Source organism: Stylophora pistillata, chromosome 4 (genome assembly GCF_964205215.1).
Source record: "Stylophora pistillata chromosome 4, jaStyPist1.2, whole genome shotgun sequence".
NCBI lineage: Eukaryota > Metazoa > Cnidaria > Anthozoa > Scleractinia > Pocilloporidae > Stylophora > Stylophora pistillata.
In genome coordinates, this window is record NC_142522.1 from 2,535,285 (window position 1) to 2,548,752 (window position 13,468).

General features: G+C 40.4%; 2 long non-coding RNA genes across 2 annotated transcripts; one reads left to right on the forward strand and one right to left on the reverse strand.

Annotated features, from left to right (window-relative positions):
- Nucleotides 1-302: 302 nt before the first annotated feature.
- Nucleotides 303-6,089, forward strand: LOC148732027 (uncharacterized). The gene is made up of 2 exons (XR_016000073.1): nt 303-432; nt 4,512-6,089. It is a non-coding gene; the product is annotated as an uncharacterized LOC148732027 (long non-coding RNA).
- LOC148732028 (uncharacterized) lies at nt 974-5,634 on the reverse strand. Its single transcript, XR_016000077.1, has 2 exons — nt 5,507-5,634; nt 974-1,447 (listed from the first exon to the last, which is right to left on the reverse strand). It is a non-coding gene; the product is annotated as an uncharacterized LOC148732028 (long non-coding RNA).
- Nucleotides 6,090-13,468: the final 7,379 nt, after the last annotated feature.

A 13,468-nucleotide genomic window follows, 5' to 3' on the forward strand; every position in this document is an offset into this window, starting at 1 on the left:
AGAAAGAGATACACAACCACCCTAGGTAGTAATTTTTGTTAAACGATATGTCACCTTTGATTGTTTTGGTTTCAAAAGATTTGTGTTTCTGAAGTTTAGAAGAGCAAGACTGTACTGAAAGGGATGAGATTGGATCACTGACTGAATCAAGGAATAGATCATGGATGAGATCACACATTGGATCATGCACTGTATCAGGAAAAAAAGGACAACCAAAAGATTTAAAAAGCAGATTATCTATTAAAATGTACAACATGTTCATTAAAATTTGACGTGTCCTTTGACAAGCCAAAATAAAGTCTGCTTAACAAAATGGAGTGCATTTCCTACTGGATGTTTTTTTTGGACCAAAACCCCATGAAGTGACTTTCGTGTATTTGGCAAGGAGTGTTGTGTAGTGCTGCCATGGAAGAAGGCAAGCAAGAGGTAGCGGTATGTATCATTTCATTGGTCAGTTATTGTTTCTTTTTCTTTTTATATCATCTTACATGGTAGAGAAGAGGCAAGGTGAGGATTTAGATTGCTTTAGATATGACTACTGGAGTGCAGGCAACTGCCTTTTCATGATGCAATCCTTGGTCTAATCTGTGATCTTGTCTTTGATCTGATTCATTCCAATCGAGATTTTTCAGATGCTGTTTATGTTTCTGAGATTTTAGACTTAAAATTGTAGGTGGCCCTGTCAGAAAATGTTTTGGGTTTGTTTTTATTGCTTCAGCCAGTTTTCATTTAAAGATCACTTTGTCAGTGAATCTTTTCTTTGCTAGGGATTGTTTATCTGCTTTACCCATGGGTCTCAGTCAATTTGTGGCCATGACTCAGGGAAATGTAGAGGGGAATCCTTGTTTACAATATTTGCCTCATTAGCATAAGCAATTCAGTTTCTGATGGAGCTAAAAATAAATCAGTTCTGAATATTGAAAGGTCAAAGTACGATTAACTCGGCCAATGAATACGAGCCTGATGCATTGAATACTTTTTGTGCAGCACGGGTTTAAAAACTCAAAATTTTACATAGAATGTATGAGCTCATTAGTGCTTTTGCCACCCAGAAATTTTGCAGTTTTTGGTGGACTATTTCTCCTTAAATATTACACCCAAAGAGCTAAAAATTTCACCATGTACTGAGGTTTTCTAGCTCTTTAGCTGTGTGAAGTCAATTTGTATCTAACATGCTTCCTTCTTTACGCAAAGCCGTATGGAAATGAGCAAAAATGTAAACAATGACGTCAGCATGAATCCACCTATAGCAGCTATTATTTTCTCCTTGGCCATTCCATGGGTTTGATGTTGATCTTATCCACTGAATTGGAATCCTTTGTGGAGAAACCATCCTAAAATCCACTCCAGTCTTTTGGCTAATTTCAATCTTAACCTGGTCTAAGGTTAAGCAGGACTGATAGTTCTCCCTATCATTTGGCTGAACCAGACCTCTGGCTTTTCTTTTCTGTTCAAATTGAAGGAGTAAATGTTGTGTTAACTATAATTTCATCATCTCATAGTATCAAGATTTCAATAAACATCAGGCCCAGTTGTTTCAAAGCCTAATAAGCCCTAACCCAGGGTTAAATTTTAATCCAGGTTTCTTTTCTTTCCTCCTTTGTTCAAAAGCCTTTTGTTGGAAGATTTTCTCTCTTATTTATGGAGCATCCAGTCTTCAAATTGTAGAGAAAAGAATTCTACTCAATTTTCTTTCCAAGCTTTCAGATCTGAAATTAAATTCCATTCTAATCTTGGTCTATCTTAACGCAGCTTTGAACAACCTGGCCCTCTATATTGAGTGAGAAGAAAATTATGGAAAGAGTGGAAATAATAGAATACTCAGTTTTAATTTATGTCACACCCGGACTGCAAAGCCGTCCGAGTGTTTGCAATGGATTTTAGCAAAGCAATTGATTGTGTCAATCATGAACTCTTGTCATCTAAGCTTGGGCAGTTGCCATTGAATCCCATTATTGTGAACTGGTATTTATGTTTTCTCAAGAAACGCCAGCAGCGAGTACTTTATAACGGTTGTAAAGGACAGTGGCGTGAGGTTAATATGGGTACGACACAAGGTAGTTTCAGTGGGCCATATCTTTTTAATGTGTTTATTAATGATTTGGAGTTCAATGTAGAAGGTCGCCCAGCCTTGTTTAAATATGCTGATGACTCTACAATTATCGTCCCTTTTTGGGGAAATGGCCAGTGTCGCACTGACTTGGTGGATCAGTTTCTTAGCTGGTCCAGCCACAATCACATGACATGCAATCCAACAAAATGCAAGGAGATTATTTTCCGTAAGAAAGGTTTCAATCAGGACATCGCACCAGTTAGGGATATACCACAGTGTGCAGAGTTATCCATATTAGGTATTACTTTCCAACAAAATTGTAAATATAGCAGTCACGTGCGTGCGAAGGTAATTAAGGCGAATAAGTCATTATTCATATTAGGATCTTTACGTAAGGAAGGAATGTTCCAGGAGGAAGTAGATCACCTTTTTAATGCTATAGTTTTACCAAATTGTTCTTATGCTCTTCCGGTTTATGGTGCCTCAGACTCCGAGCTTTCTATATAACAGAACTTTTCGGACCGGTGTTTGAAAAGAAAGTTAATGTCCAAGAATGTAGATATGAGGGATTTGCTAGAGAAGGTGAACAAGGCACTCTACAAAAAAAGATCGAATGACCCCGAATGCCTGTTTTTGCAATTTTTACCTAAGGAAAAGAACATGAGTTACAATCTTAGAAATACGTCAGTCTCTGTCCCTAGAATCCACACTGAAAGTTTTAAGAATGTTTTTAGTAATAGGATAATTTTTAAATATGACATGTAATAGTTTCCCTTGTGAGTTGATGTGGTAACTTAGGATATGTGATTTTATGTTAAGAAATAAAGATTATGTTATGTTATTGTATTTTCACCATTTGTATTAAAGTTAAAATTCGCACCAACAACCAACTTCTGTTTACATTGATGCCCTATTGAATATTGAATAAACCTGTTATATTTGAAGAGAACAATATGTTGTAATATTGAAAAAATTTGTAAGGAATCTTGAATAAAATGTTCGATTTCTCAGTTTGTACCTTTTATATGGAAAGAAATTGACTAAAATTTACCCCTCTTCTTGTTTAAAATGATTGACATCCACCAGAATTGTTAAAGTTTCAACTTATAGGGTGTCATGGTATGATTTAATGAACAGAAAAACACCATTATCCTGTAAACCCAACTACTGTTATTAAAAGATGTGTAGTATTTAAATTTAGGGGCAACTCTAATAGAAAATACAGTGACTATCATCAATATCTATCATATCAATATCTAACAGTGACTATCATCAATATCTTATTTAAGCCCTCAAACTATATCTCAGCTGGTCATTGCACAAACTCGCAGTTTTCTCCTAATTTCCTTGAAATTAACAAATGAACAATAGTTTTCTCTCTTGGTAACAAACAGTTGGTCACTCCAAAAACAGCAACTACTACTTGTACCTGACCAAGTCTTTATATACATATTTACCACAAATTACTCCAGGACGTTCCAGAAAGTTACAACATAACTTTTTTTTGTTAGATTACATCATAACTATGTGATCTTATGGAATCTTCTTAAAAGTTCCATGGCATGACAGTAGAGAGCTTGTACATGCAAGTCAGCATGACTAAGCATATACTAGACACTAATTTTACCTCCACAACAAAGGTAAACATGCATGTCTGGCAGCTTCAATGCTGTGATTGAATTGAAACCTGCATACATCCCAGCCTTCCTATATTTCCTATTTTTCCCATTTATTTTATAGGATCCTGTAAAACTCCTATAATAGGCCAAAAACTCCTATATTTCCAAAAATACTGCTTAAGTTATAAGTAAGAAAATAAAGTGATTGTGTCCAACAGGTCAGATTGAGATTGAATTGAGTGTACTCTAACTACAGGCTGTGTTATGTTGTGACCTGTGGTTTGATATTATTATTAGACTAGATTGAATGAGACTGGGAGCAGTGTTACAAGGTAAAACCATTTTCAACCTATTTGTATAGTGAAATGTTAATGAGATTTACTAGGTATTACATTTTGTCTTCATCTGAGCGTGGATGTTTGGTCTTGAATTTGGAGGTGGTTTCCAAAATGTCTCTTGAGACAATTCCTTGCAAAATACAAACAGACATACGAGGCACATCAGTATGCTGTCCTCTGGAGCCTCTACTTTAATCTTTAACAAAATAGGCAGGCATCTGTATCAGCTTGTTTTGTTTGAGGTTACTGGCAGAATTTGGTGTTTAGTTTTCCGTGCCGGTCAAATTGTGAAGGGTGTGGCATCCCTAACCTCCAGAGCTGCTTGGGTGTGGAGGACATTAAATGGTTACAAATTTTGTAACACAGATCATCCTAGACTATGATGAAATGCTTAAAGTACCCTTGTTTCACTAAAGAATGATTGTCATGACATGGTAATTGTAAGTGAACTATTGTAGAAAATGTTGTTCTAGCCCTAACACAGCACGTTTCTTATTGCAGGTTACTAAGGCAAATTCTCTTTAAAATGACTGGTGGAAAGATGCATTTCAAGAAGGAGTGGCTTCTCCATACCGATGGACTGGGTCATAAAATTTCTAGTTAGTTCCAGGTGAGCAATGAAGTGGGAAAGGCTTTTTGCTCCATCTGCAAAAAGACTTTCCGATGCAACAAGCAAGGACTTCCAGAATTACTTCAGCATGCTGAGGGCCAAAGTCACAAAACACTGGCAAATGAAATACTCAGTGACTCCCAAATGGTTTTTGCACCCACTCAATTAATAGAACCTGGCAATACCTCAAACGCAGCTTCTGTTTCGGCTGCTAGCATTGGTTGAAAACCACAAGATTCTCAAACTGGACAAAAGCAATTAAGTGGAACATTGCATTGTATTTCTGTTAAGGATGAAGCAAGGAAGGAAGGCAGAGTTGATTTGGGCTATGAAAGTGGTTGGTTCAAAAAGGTTGTGTGTAACAGAATCACAGCATTACTAAAGTGTGGCAGATGTAGTCTTAAATTATTCATTCTAGCACTGAAAATTAATTTTTTTCTCTTTTGACAGCAACATGTTACAAATTAAAACAAAACACAATTTGTTCAAATGAAATAACATATTGTGTCACAGGAGTTTAGCTGCAAATGAATGTCTTGTCGTTTACCATAATTCATTACTCCATCAGATAGAGAAAACGTACAGAAGAATTTGATATGTGCATGAGATTTTTTTTCATCGTTCAGAATTATCTCCATTCAAAGTAAAAACTCAGAAACTGTTGAGATAAGTTATGTAAGATATTCACACCAAATTTTTTAAATTGTGAGCCTCAGCACATTGTAACAGAAGCCACATTACCGAAGGTGGCAGTTGCTTGTTGAGCAGTGTTGTATTCTTTGTAGAGATTCCTCCATAAAATTGTCACTAACCTTTCTCTTCATGCACTATACACCTGACATTTGAGCAGACATTAAGTTATAAGATAAGTCAGCAATTTACTTACAGTATTGCTGCGATTGGAGATGAATTGAAGCTACTTCTTTACGCAACAATAGCGGTCCGGAAGTGTGTATAAACATTTACATCGCAATATTACAGTAGCGCTGGTAGCGTGCCGATCGGCGTTGCAATGAATAAATTTGTGTAGCGACCCGTATGTAGGTGATGACGCAACGAAGGCATCGTGACCTAAAATTTGAGCGCCAAAGTGTAGCGAAGTGAAGTTTTAGGATTGAGTTGAGAATATGGTGGAAGGGCTATGGGTACTCGCGAATAAACTTCGAAATATGCAAATATAAGAAAGAGATTACTAAGATCAGTAGGATTGACATCGGTACTATAAAAGAGCTAAGTATAAAACCAATAAGTAGGTAGCGAGTGTATTTCCACAAAGCAGACGACTTCAAAGCAATAGAAAGCAGATATTTTTTCAAAGCAACAAAGTAGACGATCGATTGATCGATAGATACATAATACAGATCCAAACGATCTTACATGAAGTCTAGAAGTGTCTAAGGAGAAAGGAAATAAGGTAAGAGCGTTAAAATCTAAGAAAGAAAATTAAAAAAAAAAAGAAAAAAAAGGAATGTGGTATTGGTTGGATGCAACAGCTGGAGTTCGAACTCTTATCGTTAGATTACCAGTCCAGCGCCCTAAAGCTGTACCATGAAATTTTATAAGCGATACCCACAAACGCCTCCGCATACGTGGCGTGAGCATGTTGAAGTTGAAGTTGGCGAACCGTTCGATTGATTTATCACCGATCTAAATCGTGGATCTATTTTGCCTTTCAAACTGGAATGTAAGGAGGCTACTTAAACGAACATTGTTAATTTGCTTGCTTGCTTGCTTGCTTGCTTGCTTGCTTGCTTGCTTGCTTAATTGCTTGCTTGCTTGCTTGCTTGCTTGCTTGCTTGCTTGCTTGCTTGCTTGCTTGCTTGCTTGCTTGCTTGCTTGCTTGCTTGCTTGCTTGCTTGCTTGCTTGCTTGCTTGCTTGCTTGCTTGCTTGCTTGCTTGCTTGCTTGCTTGCTTGCTTGCTTGCTTGCTTGCTTGCTTGCTTGCTTGCTTGCTTGCTTGCTTGCTTGCTTGCTTGCTTGCTTGCTTGCTTGCTTGCTTGCTTGCTTGCTTGCTTGCTTGCTTGCTTGCTTGCTTGCTTGCTTGCTTGCTTGCTTGCTTGCTTGCTTGCTTGCTTGCTTGCTCAAGAGCCAGCCAAAAACTTTCAGTACTCGATCGGTAAGCTGGGAAACACAATGATGCATTCCATGCCAAGCTTATTAAATTTCTTTGAGTATATATAATTGAACTCTATTTCAGATAATAAGCTAAGATTCAAATTGATAGAAGGTGAATAATACATGCTTTGGTAATAAATGGTAATAATTTGGTAATAATCTATCCTAGATGTTGTTACATGAACAAATTCGTTAGAAATCAGTACTAAGAGTGTATTGGAAATGAGTTATTTCCATATTTCCCGGCCATGAATTTGCATGAGTTGAAAAATTGATGGCAAAAGCTACAAGAAATCCATTGTTCTCGTGCATGCATGCAGGTGCCATCAATTGAAAAAGAAAAATTCCTGGGAAAGTTGGAATAAGTACAATGGTGTTGGAATTGCTTCAGGATTAATGCTGAAACCTGGGAGTTCAGGAACGACCCATCCATAATGGTTTGGTCAATGATATTGTTCGGTGCTTTTTAAATTAGGGAGAGGTTGCTTCAATATAGCACATCCACCAAAGAAAGAAAAAAGAAAGGTTTGAGGAGAGTTTTGTGTGATTGAATCATAGATCCTGTAAGATTCCTTGAACAATTAATGCCCATGCCTGACTCAGTGATTTGATGAATGAAAAAATTTGCTAACCAAAAAGTTGCTTCCTGTTCTGCCAAGAGTATTAGTGCTCAGAAAGAACCAGAAAGTAACATTCACTTGTTTTACTAAATGCTGTAGATTTATCTATCAACCTTTAAATGAAATAGTGGGTTCATTTACAATAATTTGTAATAAGGGGAAAGGAAGGGTGTTAAAAGTGTGAAATGATGAAAATGAAATGTTACTGCCTGCCTGCGAAATAAAATTTTGACCTGCCTGATATTGGGTCAGACTTTTCTTAACTTAATATGATTACATTGAAATTAAAATGAAAATAAAGACAAAAATACATGAGAAAAGAATAGAAGGAAAATGAAAGATTTTATTTTTAATGGAGCAAAAGTCCTAGAAAGAGTTTATAACTTTACAAACAATAATGCAGAACTAGTTAAGTTTGGTTAAAGTTACCTGATTGTCACATAAAGCTCAATATAGCAATCTTTTGTGTCCATCAAATCGCAAAGAAACCTTTCGGTTTTTTTTGTTTGTTTTTTTTAAAATTTCAAACTGCAAGGCAGCCAATTGAAAGTTGTAGATAAATTTAATGATAATGCGAGTCAGTCCCACCTGCGTTAAAGCCACATGTGCAAAGCAAGGGGTGAGCCTTGTACTCACGCATGCCACTTCCCCGAAAGGCATAACAACGCGGCCAAAATGGAATCCCAGGTTCATTAGACCCAAGGGATTTCGGGAATAGACGCGCAACTCCGGGAAATCAAGGGCGCCGGAGTGGCATGCGTGAGAGTGAGAGGCGGTGCACCAGGAGGCACATGCGCGAAAGAAGGGGTGAGGCTTGTACTGACGCATGCCACTTCCACCAAACGCATGAGAACGCGGCCAAGATGGAATCCCAGGTTCACTGGACCCAAGGGAGTTCGGGAATAGACGCGCAACTCCGGGAAATCAAGGGCGCCGGGGGGGCATGCGTGAGACTGAGACACACGCACGAAAGAAGGGGTGAGGCTTGTACTGACGCATGCCACTTCCACCAAACGCATGAGAACGCGGCCAAGATGGAATCCCAGGTTCACTGGACCCAAGGGAGTTCGGGAATAGACGCGCAACTCCGGGAAATCAAGGGCGCCGGGGGGGCATGCGTGAGACTGAGACACACGCACGAAAGAAGGGGTGAGGCTTGTACTCACGCATGCCACTTCCACCGAACGCATGAGAACGCGGCCAAGATGGAATCCCAGGTTCACTGGACCCAAGGGAGTTCGGGAATAGACGCGCAACTCCGGGAAATCAAGGGCGCCGGGGTGGCATGCGTGAGACTGAGACATACGCATGGAAGAAGGGGTGAGGCTTGCACTGACGCATGCCACTTCCACCAAACGCATGAGAACGCGGCCAAAATGGAATCCCAGGTTCACTAGACCCAAGGGAGTTCGGGAATAGACGCGCAACTCCGGGAAATCAAGGGCGTCGGAGTGGCATGCGTGAGAGTGAGACACACGCGCGAAAGAAGGGGTGAGGCTTGTACTGACGCATGCCACTTCCACCAAACGCATGAGAACGCGGCCAAAATGGAATCCCAGGTTCACTAGACTCAAGGGAGTTCGGGAATAGACGCGCAACTCCGGGAAATCAAGGGCGCCGGAGTGGCATGCGTGAGAGTGAGACACGCGCAAAAGAAGCGGTGAGGCTTGTACTCACGCATGCCACTTCCACCAAACGCATGAGAACGCGACCAACATGGAATCACAGGTTCACTAGACCCAAGGGAGTTCGGGAATAGACGCGCCACTCCGGGAAATCAAGGGCGCCGGAGTGGCATGCGTGACACTGAGACACACGCGCGAAAGAAGGGGTGAGGCTTGTACTCACTCATGCCACTTCCACCAAACGCATGAGAACGCGACCAAAATGGAATCCCAGGTTCACTAGACCCAAGGAAGTTCGGGAATAGACGCGCTACTCCGGGAAATCAAGGGCGTCGGAGTGGCATGCGTCAGAGTGAGACACACGCGCGAAAGAAGGGGTGAGGCTTGTACTGACGCATGCCACTTCCACCAAACGCATGAGAACGCGGACAAAATGGAATCCCAGGTTCACTAGACCCAAGGGAGTTCGGGAATAGACGCGCAACTCCGGGAAATCAGGGGCGCAGGAGTGGCATGCGTGAGAGTGAGAGGCTGAGCACTAGGTGGCACATGCGCGAAACAAGGGGTGAGGCTTGCACTCACGCATGCCACTTCCACGAAACGCATGACAACGCGGCCAAAATGGAATCCCAGGTTTACTAGACCCAAAGAACTTCGGGAATAGACGCGCAACTCCGGGAAATCAGGGGTGCCGGAGTAGCATGCGTGAGAGTGAGACATATGCTCGAAAGGAGGGGTGAGGCTTGCACTCACGCATGCCACTTCCAGGAAACGCATGACAACGCGGCCAAAATGAAATCCCACTTTCACTACACCCAAGGTAGTTCGGGAATAGACGCGCAACTCCGGGAAATCAGGAGCGCCGGAGGGGCATGCGTGAGAGTGAGAGGCGGTGCACTAGGAGGCACATGCGCGAAAGAAGGGGTGAGGCTTGTACTCACGCATGCCACTTCCCCAAAACGCATGACAACGCGGCCAAAATGGAATGCCAGGTTCACTATACCCAAGGGAGTTCAGGAATAGACGCGCAACTCCGGGAAATCAAGGACGCCGGAGTGGCATGCGTGAGAGTGAGAGGCTGTGCACTAGGGGGCACATGCTCGAGAGAAGGGGTGAGGCTTGTATTCACGCATGCCACTTCCACGAAACGCATGAGAACGCGGCTAAAATGCAATCCCAGGTTCAATAGACCCAAGGGAGTTCGGGAATAGACGAGCAACTCCGGGAAATCAGGGGCGCCGGAGAGGCATGAGTGAGAGTGAGAGGCGGTGCACCAGGAGGCACATGCGCGAAAGAAGGGGTGAGGCTTGTACTGACGCATGCCACTTCCATGAAACGCATGAGAACGCGGTCAAAATGGAATCACAGGTTCACTAGACCCAAGGGAGTTTGGGAATAGACGCGCAACTCCGGGAAAAGAGGGGCGCAGGAGTGGCAAAACAGAAAACTTGCTACATCCCACATAAGTACCCTGTTCCGCAAGAAAAAGATGATTTAAGAATATATATTTACAATGATAATAATACGTATGATGCATGATCCTCGCAGTAGAGAGCGCTATTTATGCGTATCTAATACGTATCTAATACCGCAGTTCAAAATATATTAACTTCATATATACATTGTAAATGATAATAATATTAGCGATAATAATTTAAAGGGATTAGCTCCATGGTTCTCCTACCCCCTAGCAGGCTCCAATAATGACTACTTATGCTTCTTGTAATTTCGCCTGTTAATTAGAAATAATTTTTTTTTAATTTCATTGCAACACTCCTTTGCGCTGACTCTCACGTAAGAACAGCATGAAAAATACATTCACACCAATCGTCACTCACCAATCGTCACTCACGTTTGGAATCTGTCGCTGTCTACTCATACATGGCCAGACTCCTGGAAGAGGGCAAATGTTAATCCTCTCCCCAAAGTGAACATGCCTATAGAGGACTCAGACTACCGTGGTATTAATGTTACTCCCGTTATTGCCCGTTCTTCGAGAAGGTCGTGTATCGTACACAAGCAGTCAGTCATTGAGAACAACCTCAGTCACACCCAATTTGTGGGTAGTTGCACAAATGCTTTGCTCGCTATCCAGCACCAGACATGCAAGTATTTAGATAGTAGTGACTGTAGCGCGGTGCGAATTTTTACCATGGACTTCAGTAAGGTTTTCGATTTTGTCAACCATGCTATTTTGTCTGCCAAACTGAAACAGCTACCTCTAAATCTGTACATTATCGATTGCTATCATAGTTTCCTCTATGCAAGACAACAACGTGTTGTTAGTTATAATTTTTAGGACAGTGGAAATCTGTCAATAGAGGAACCACACAAGGTAGTGTAAGCGGACCGTATCTTTTTAATATATTTTTGAATGATTTGAAGATTTTTTCAATGGTTGCACTGTGCTTTTTAAATATGCCGATGACTCCACTATTCTTTCGCCTATCACTAGGAATAGTGACCCGTCTGCCGACATAGTAGGACAGTTCTTAACATGGTGTAAAGACAATAGAATGGTCTGCAACCCTTGCAAATGTAAAGAGCTGGTTGTTAGAAAGAAAAATCATAATGTAATCTACTCTCCAATTCATAATATTCCCCAATGTAATACCTTCGTTTTACTAGGAGTAACTTTACAGAGTGACGGAAAATTTGATGAGCATGTAAGATTTACATGTAAGCTTGTCAAAGCAAACAGGTGTTTACACGTCCTACGAACATTGAGAAAGGAACATTACTCTCAGGCAGAGATTGATCATCTTTTATATCCATTGTTTTGCCTAATTTTAGCTATGCACTTTCAGTCTATGGGGCATCTGAGTCCGATCTTACGGTTGTACAAAATTTTTTAGACCGATGTCATAAACGCCGTTTCATCTCATTTCCAGTTTTTGTCAAGAACCTTTTAAACAAACAAGACCGAAACATTTTGAAGAAACTAAAATCAACGGATTGCCACCCCCTGAAAGACATCATTCCTGTCCAAAAGACATATGTACATAATCGTAGGAAAAAAGGCTGCACACGCCCGAAAATTAATACACAGCGCTTTATGAACACCTTTGTAAATAGGTTGACATTTAAGCTCCATTTATTGTAATGACATACTTTTTAATTTATAATATGTATGTAGATTTCTGTTGTAGTTTTTCCGAATTCATTGTAACATAAGATATGAAGTTTTATCTTATGATGGAATAAAGACTTTATTATTATTATTATTATTATTATTATTATTATTATTATTATTATTATTATTATTATTATAGTAATTTATGCATTAGATTCGGTTCCTTTGAAGTGCAGCGTCTGAATCAAAGCCGGTCTACAGCCGTTCTTCCCGGCTGAGCCAGGTGGGATTAATTGACCGAGTCATAGTTATTAAACTCATTATTAGTTATGACCGAGCCGAACTAAATCAAGTCAGCCGTACTTCACATGAACTTCATTCGTTGAATTCGATTCGGCTGGGCTGAAATACCGTGCGTCTGAACCGGGCCTAAGCTTATTTCCTAAAATTCCATTTTCAAATAGATATTATGGATCATTCATTCCAAAAGTGAACTTTTAACCGTCAGATTACAAACAAGACTTTAAAAAGTCGTAACCTCTAAGGCAAAACTCATAAATTTTCATTCCCACTTCGAGCTTCAAAAAAACTCACCAACTTACTAACTACTCACTTACGGCACGACGGGAATATGCTTACCGGTTTTACCCGTGACCATAAATAAGGAAAAGCAAGAAAGCTTTAAAATGAAAAAACTTGGGTAATTGCACGGCGGAAAGAATATTATTCTGCAAGTGAAATCCGTGTTTTGACTGTCGAAAAAACTCGCAAGCTATTTATAGACGTTTAACCTGCTCAGAGAAACTGGCTATTCTGATAAATCATGTTGTGTGGAGCTACGATTACGAACTGAAAAAGTATTGCATGCAAGTTACAATTCCATCAAACTTCAATGTCGCAAATTTAATGGCGTTGATTTTAAAATGTTAGCGTAGACGATAACTGGAAGTAAATAGACCTTGTCAGCTACACGGTCAAGTGGTTTGAAATGAGTTTAAAAAAAAAATTCAAATTGGACGAAATTCCTACTTCTCTTGTCACGCTCTGGTTATATGATCGGCGGCCAGTCAAGGTTCTCAAATGACTAAATGATATATATTTTTGAATTAACCAAACAGAAAGAACTACACTATCCAAACTTTTATACGTCTACGAGGAGCTACTAAGCGATCCCGAAGTGATTTACAAATCTGATCTCCAACGCTCACTGACTGCGTTTCCTTTTATGTCATCTCCGGTCAGGGACTGATCGCAAAGCAAAATGTCCCCGATAAATGTTTTAATCGCCCTTGTTTGCTGTTTGCTTGCCATGCAAAACCCGATTATGGAACTCTCAGCTAGCGACTGCAAGTTCGTTTCGCATCGAAGCGCCCGCGTCTGCAAGTTGTGGTTGACTTTGCTGAAGGTCATAGTACT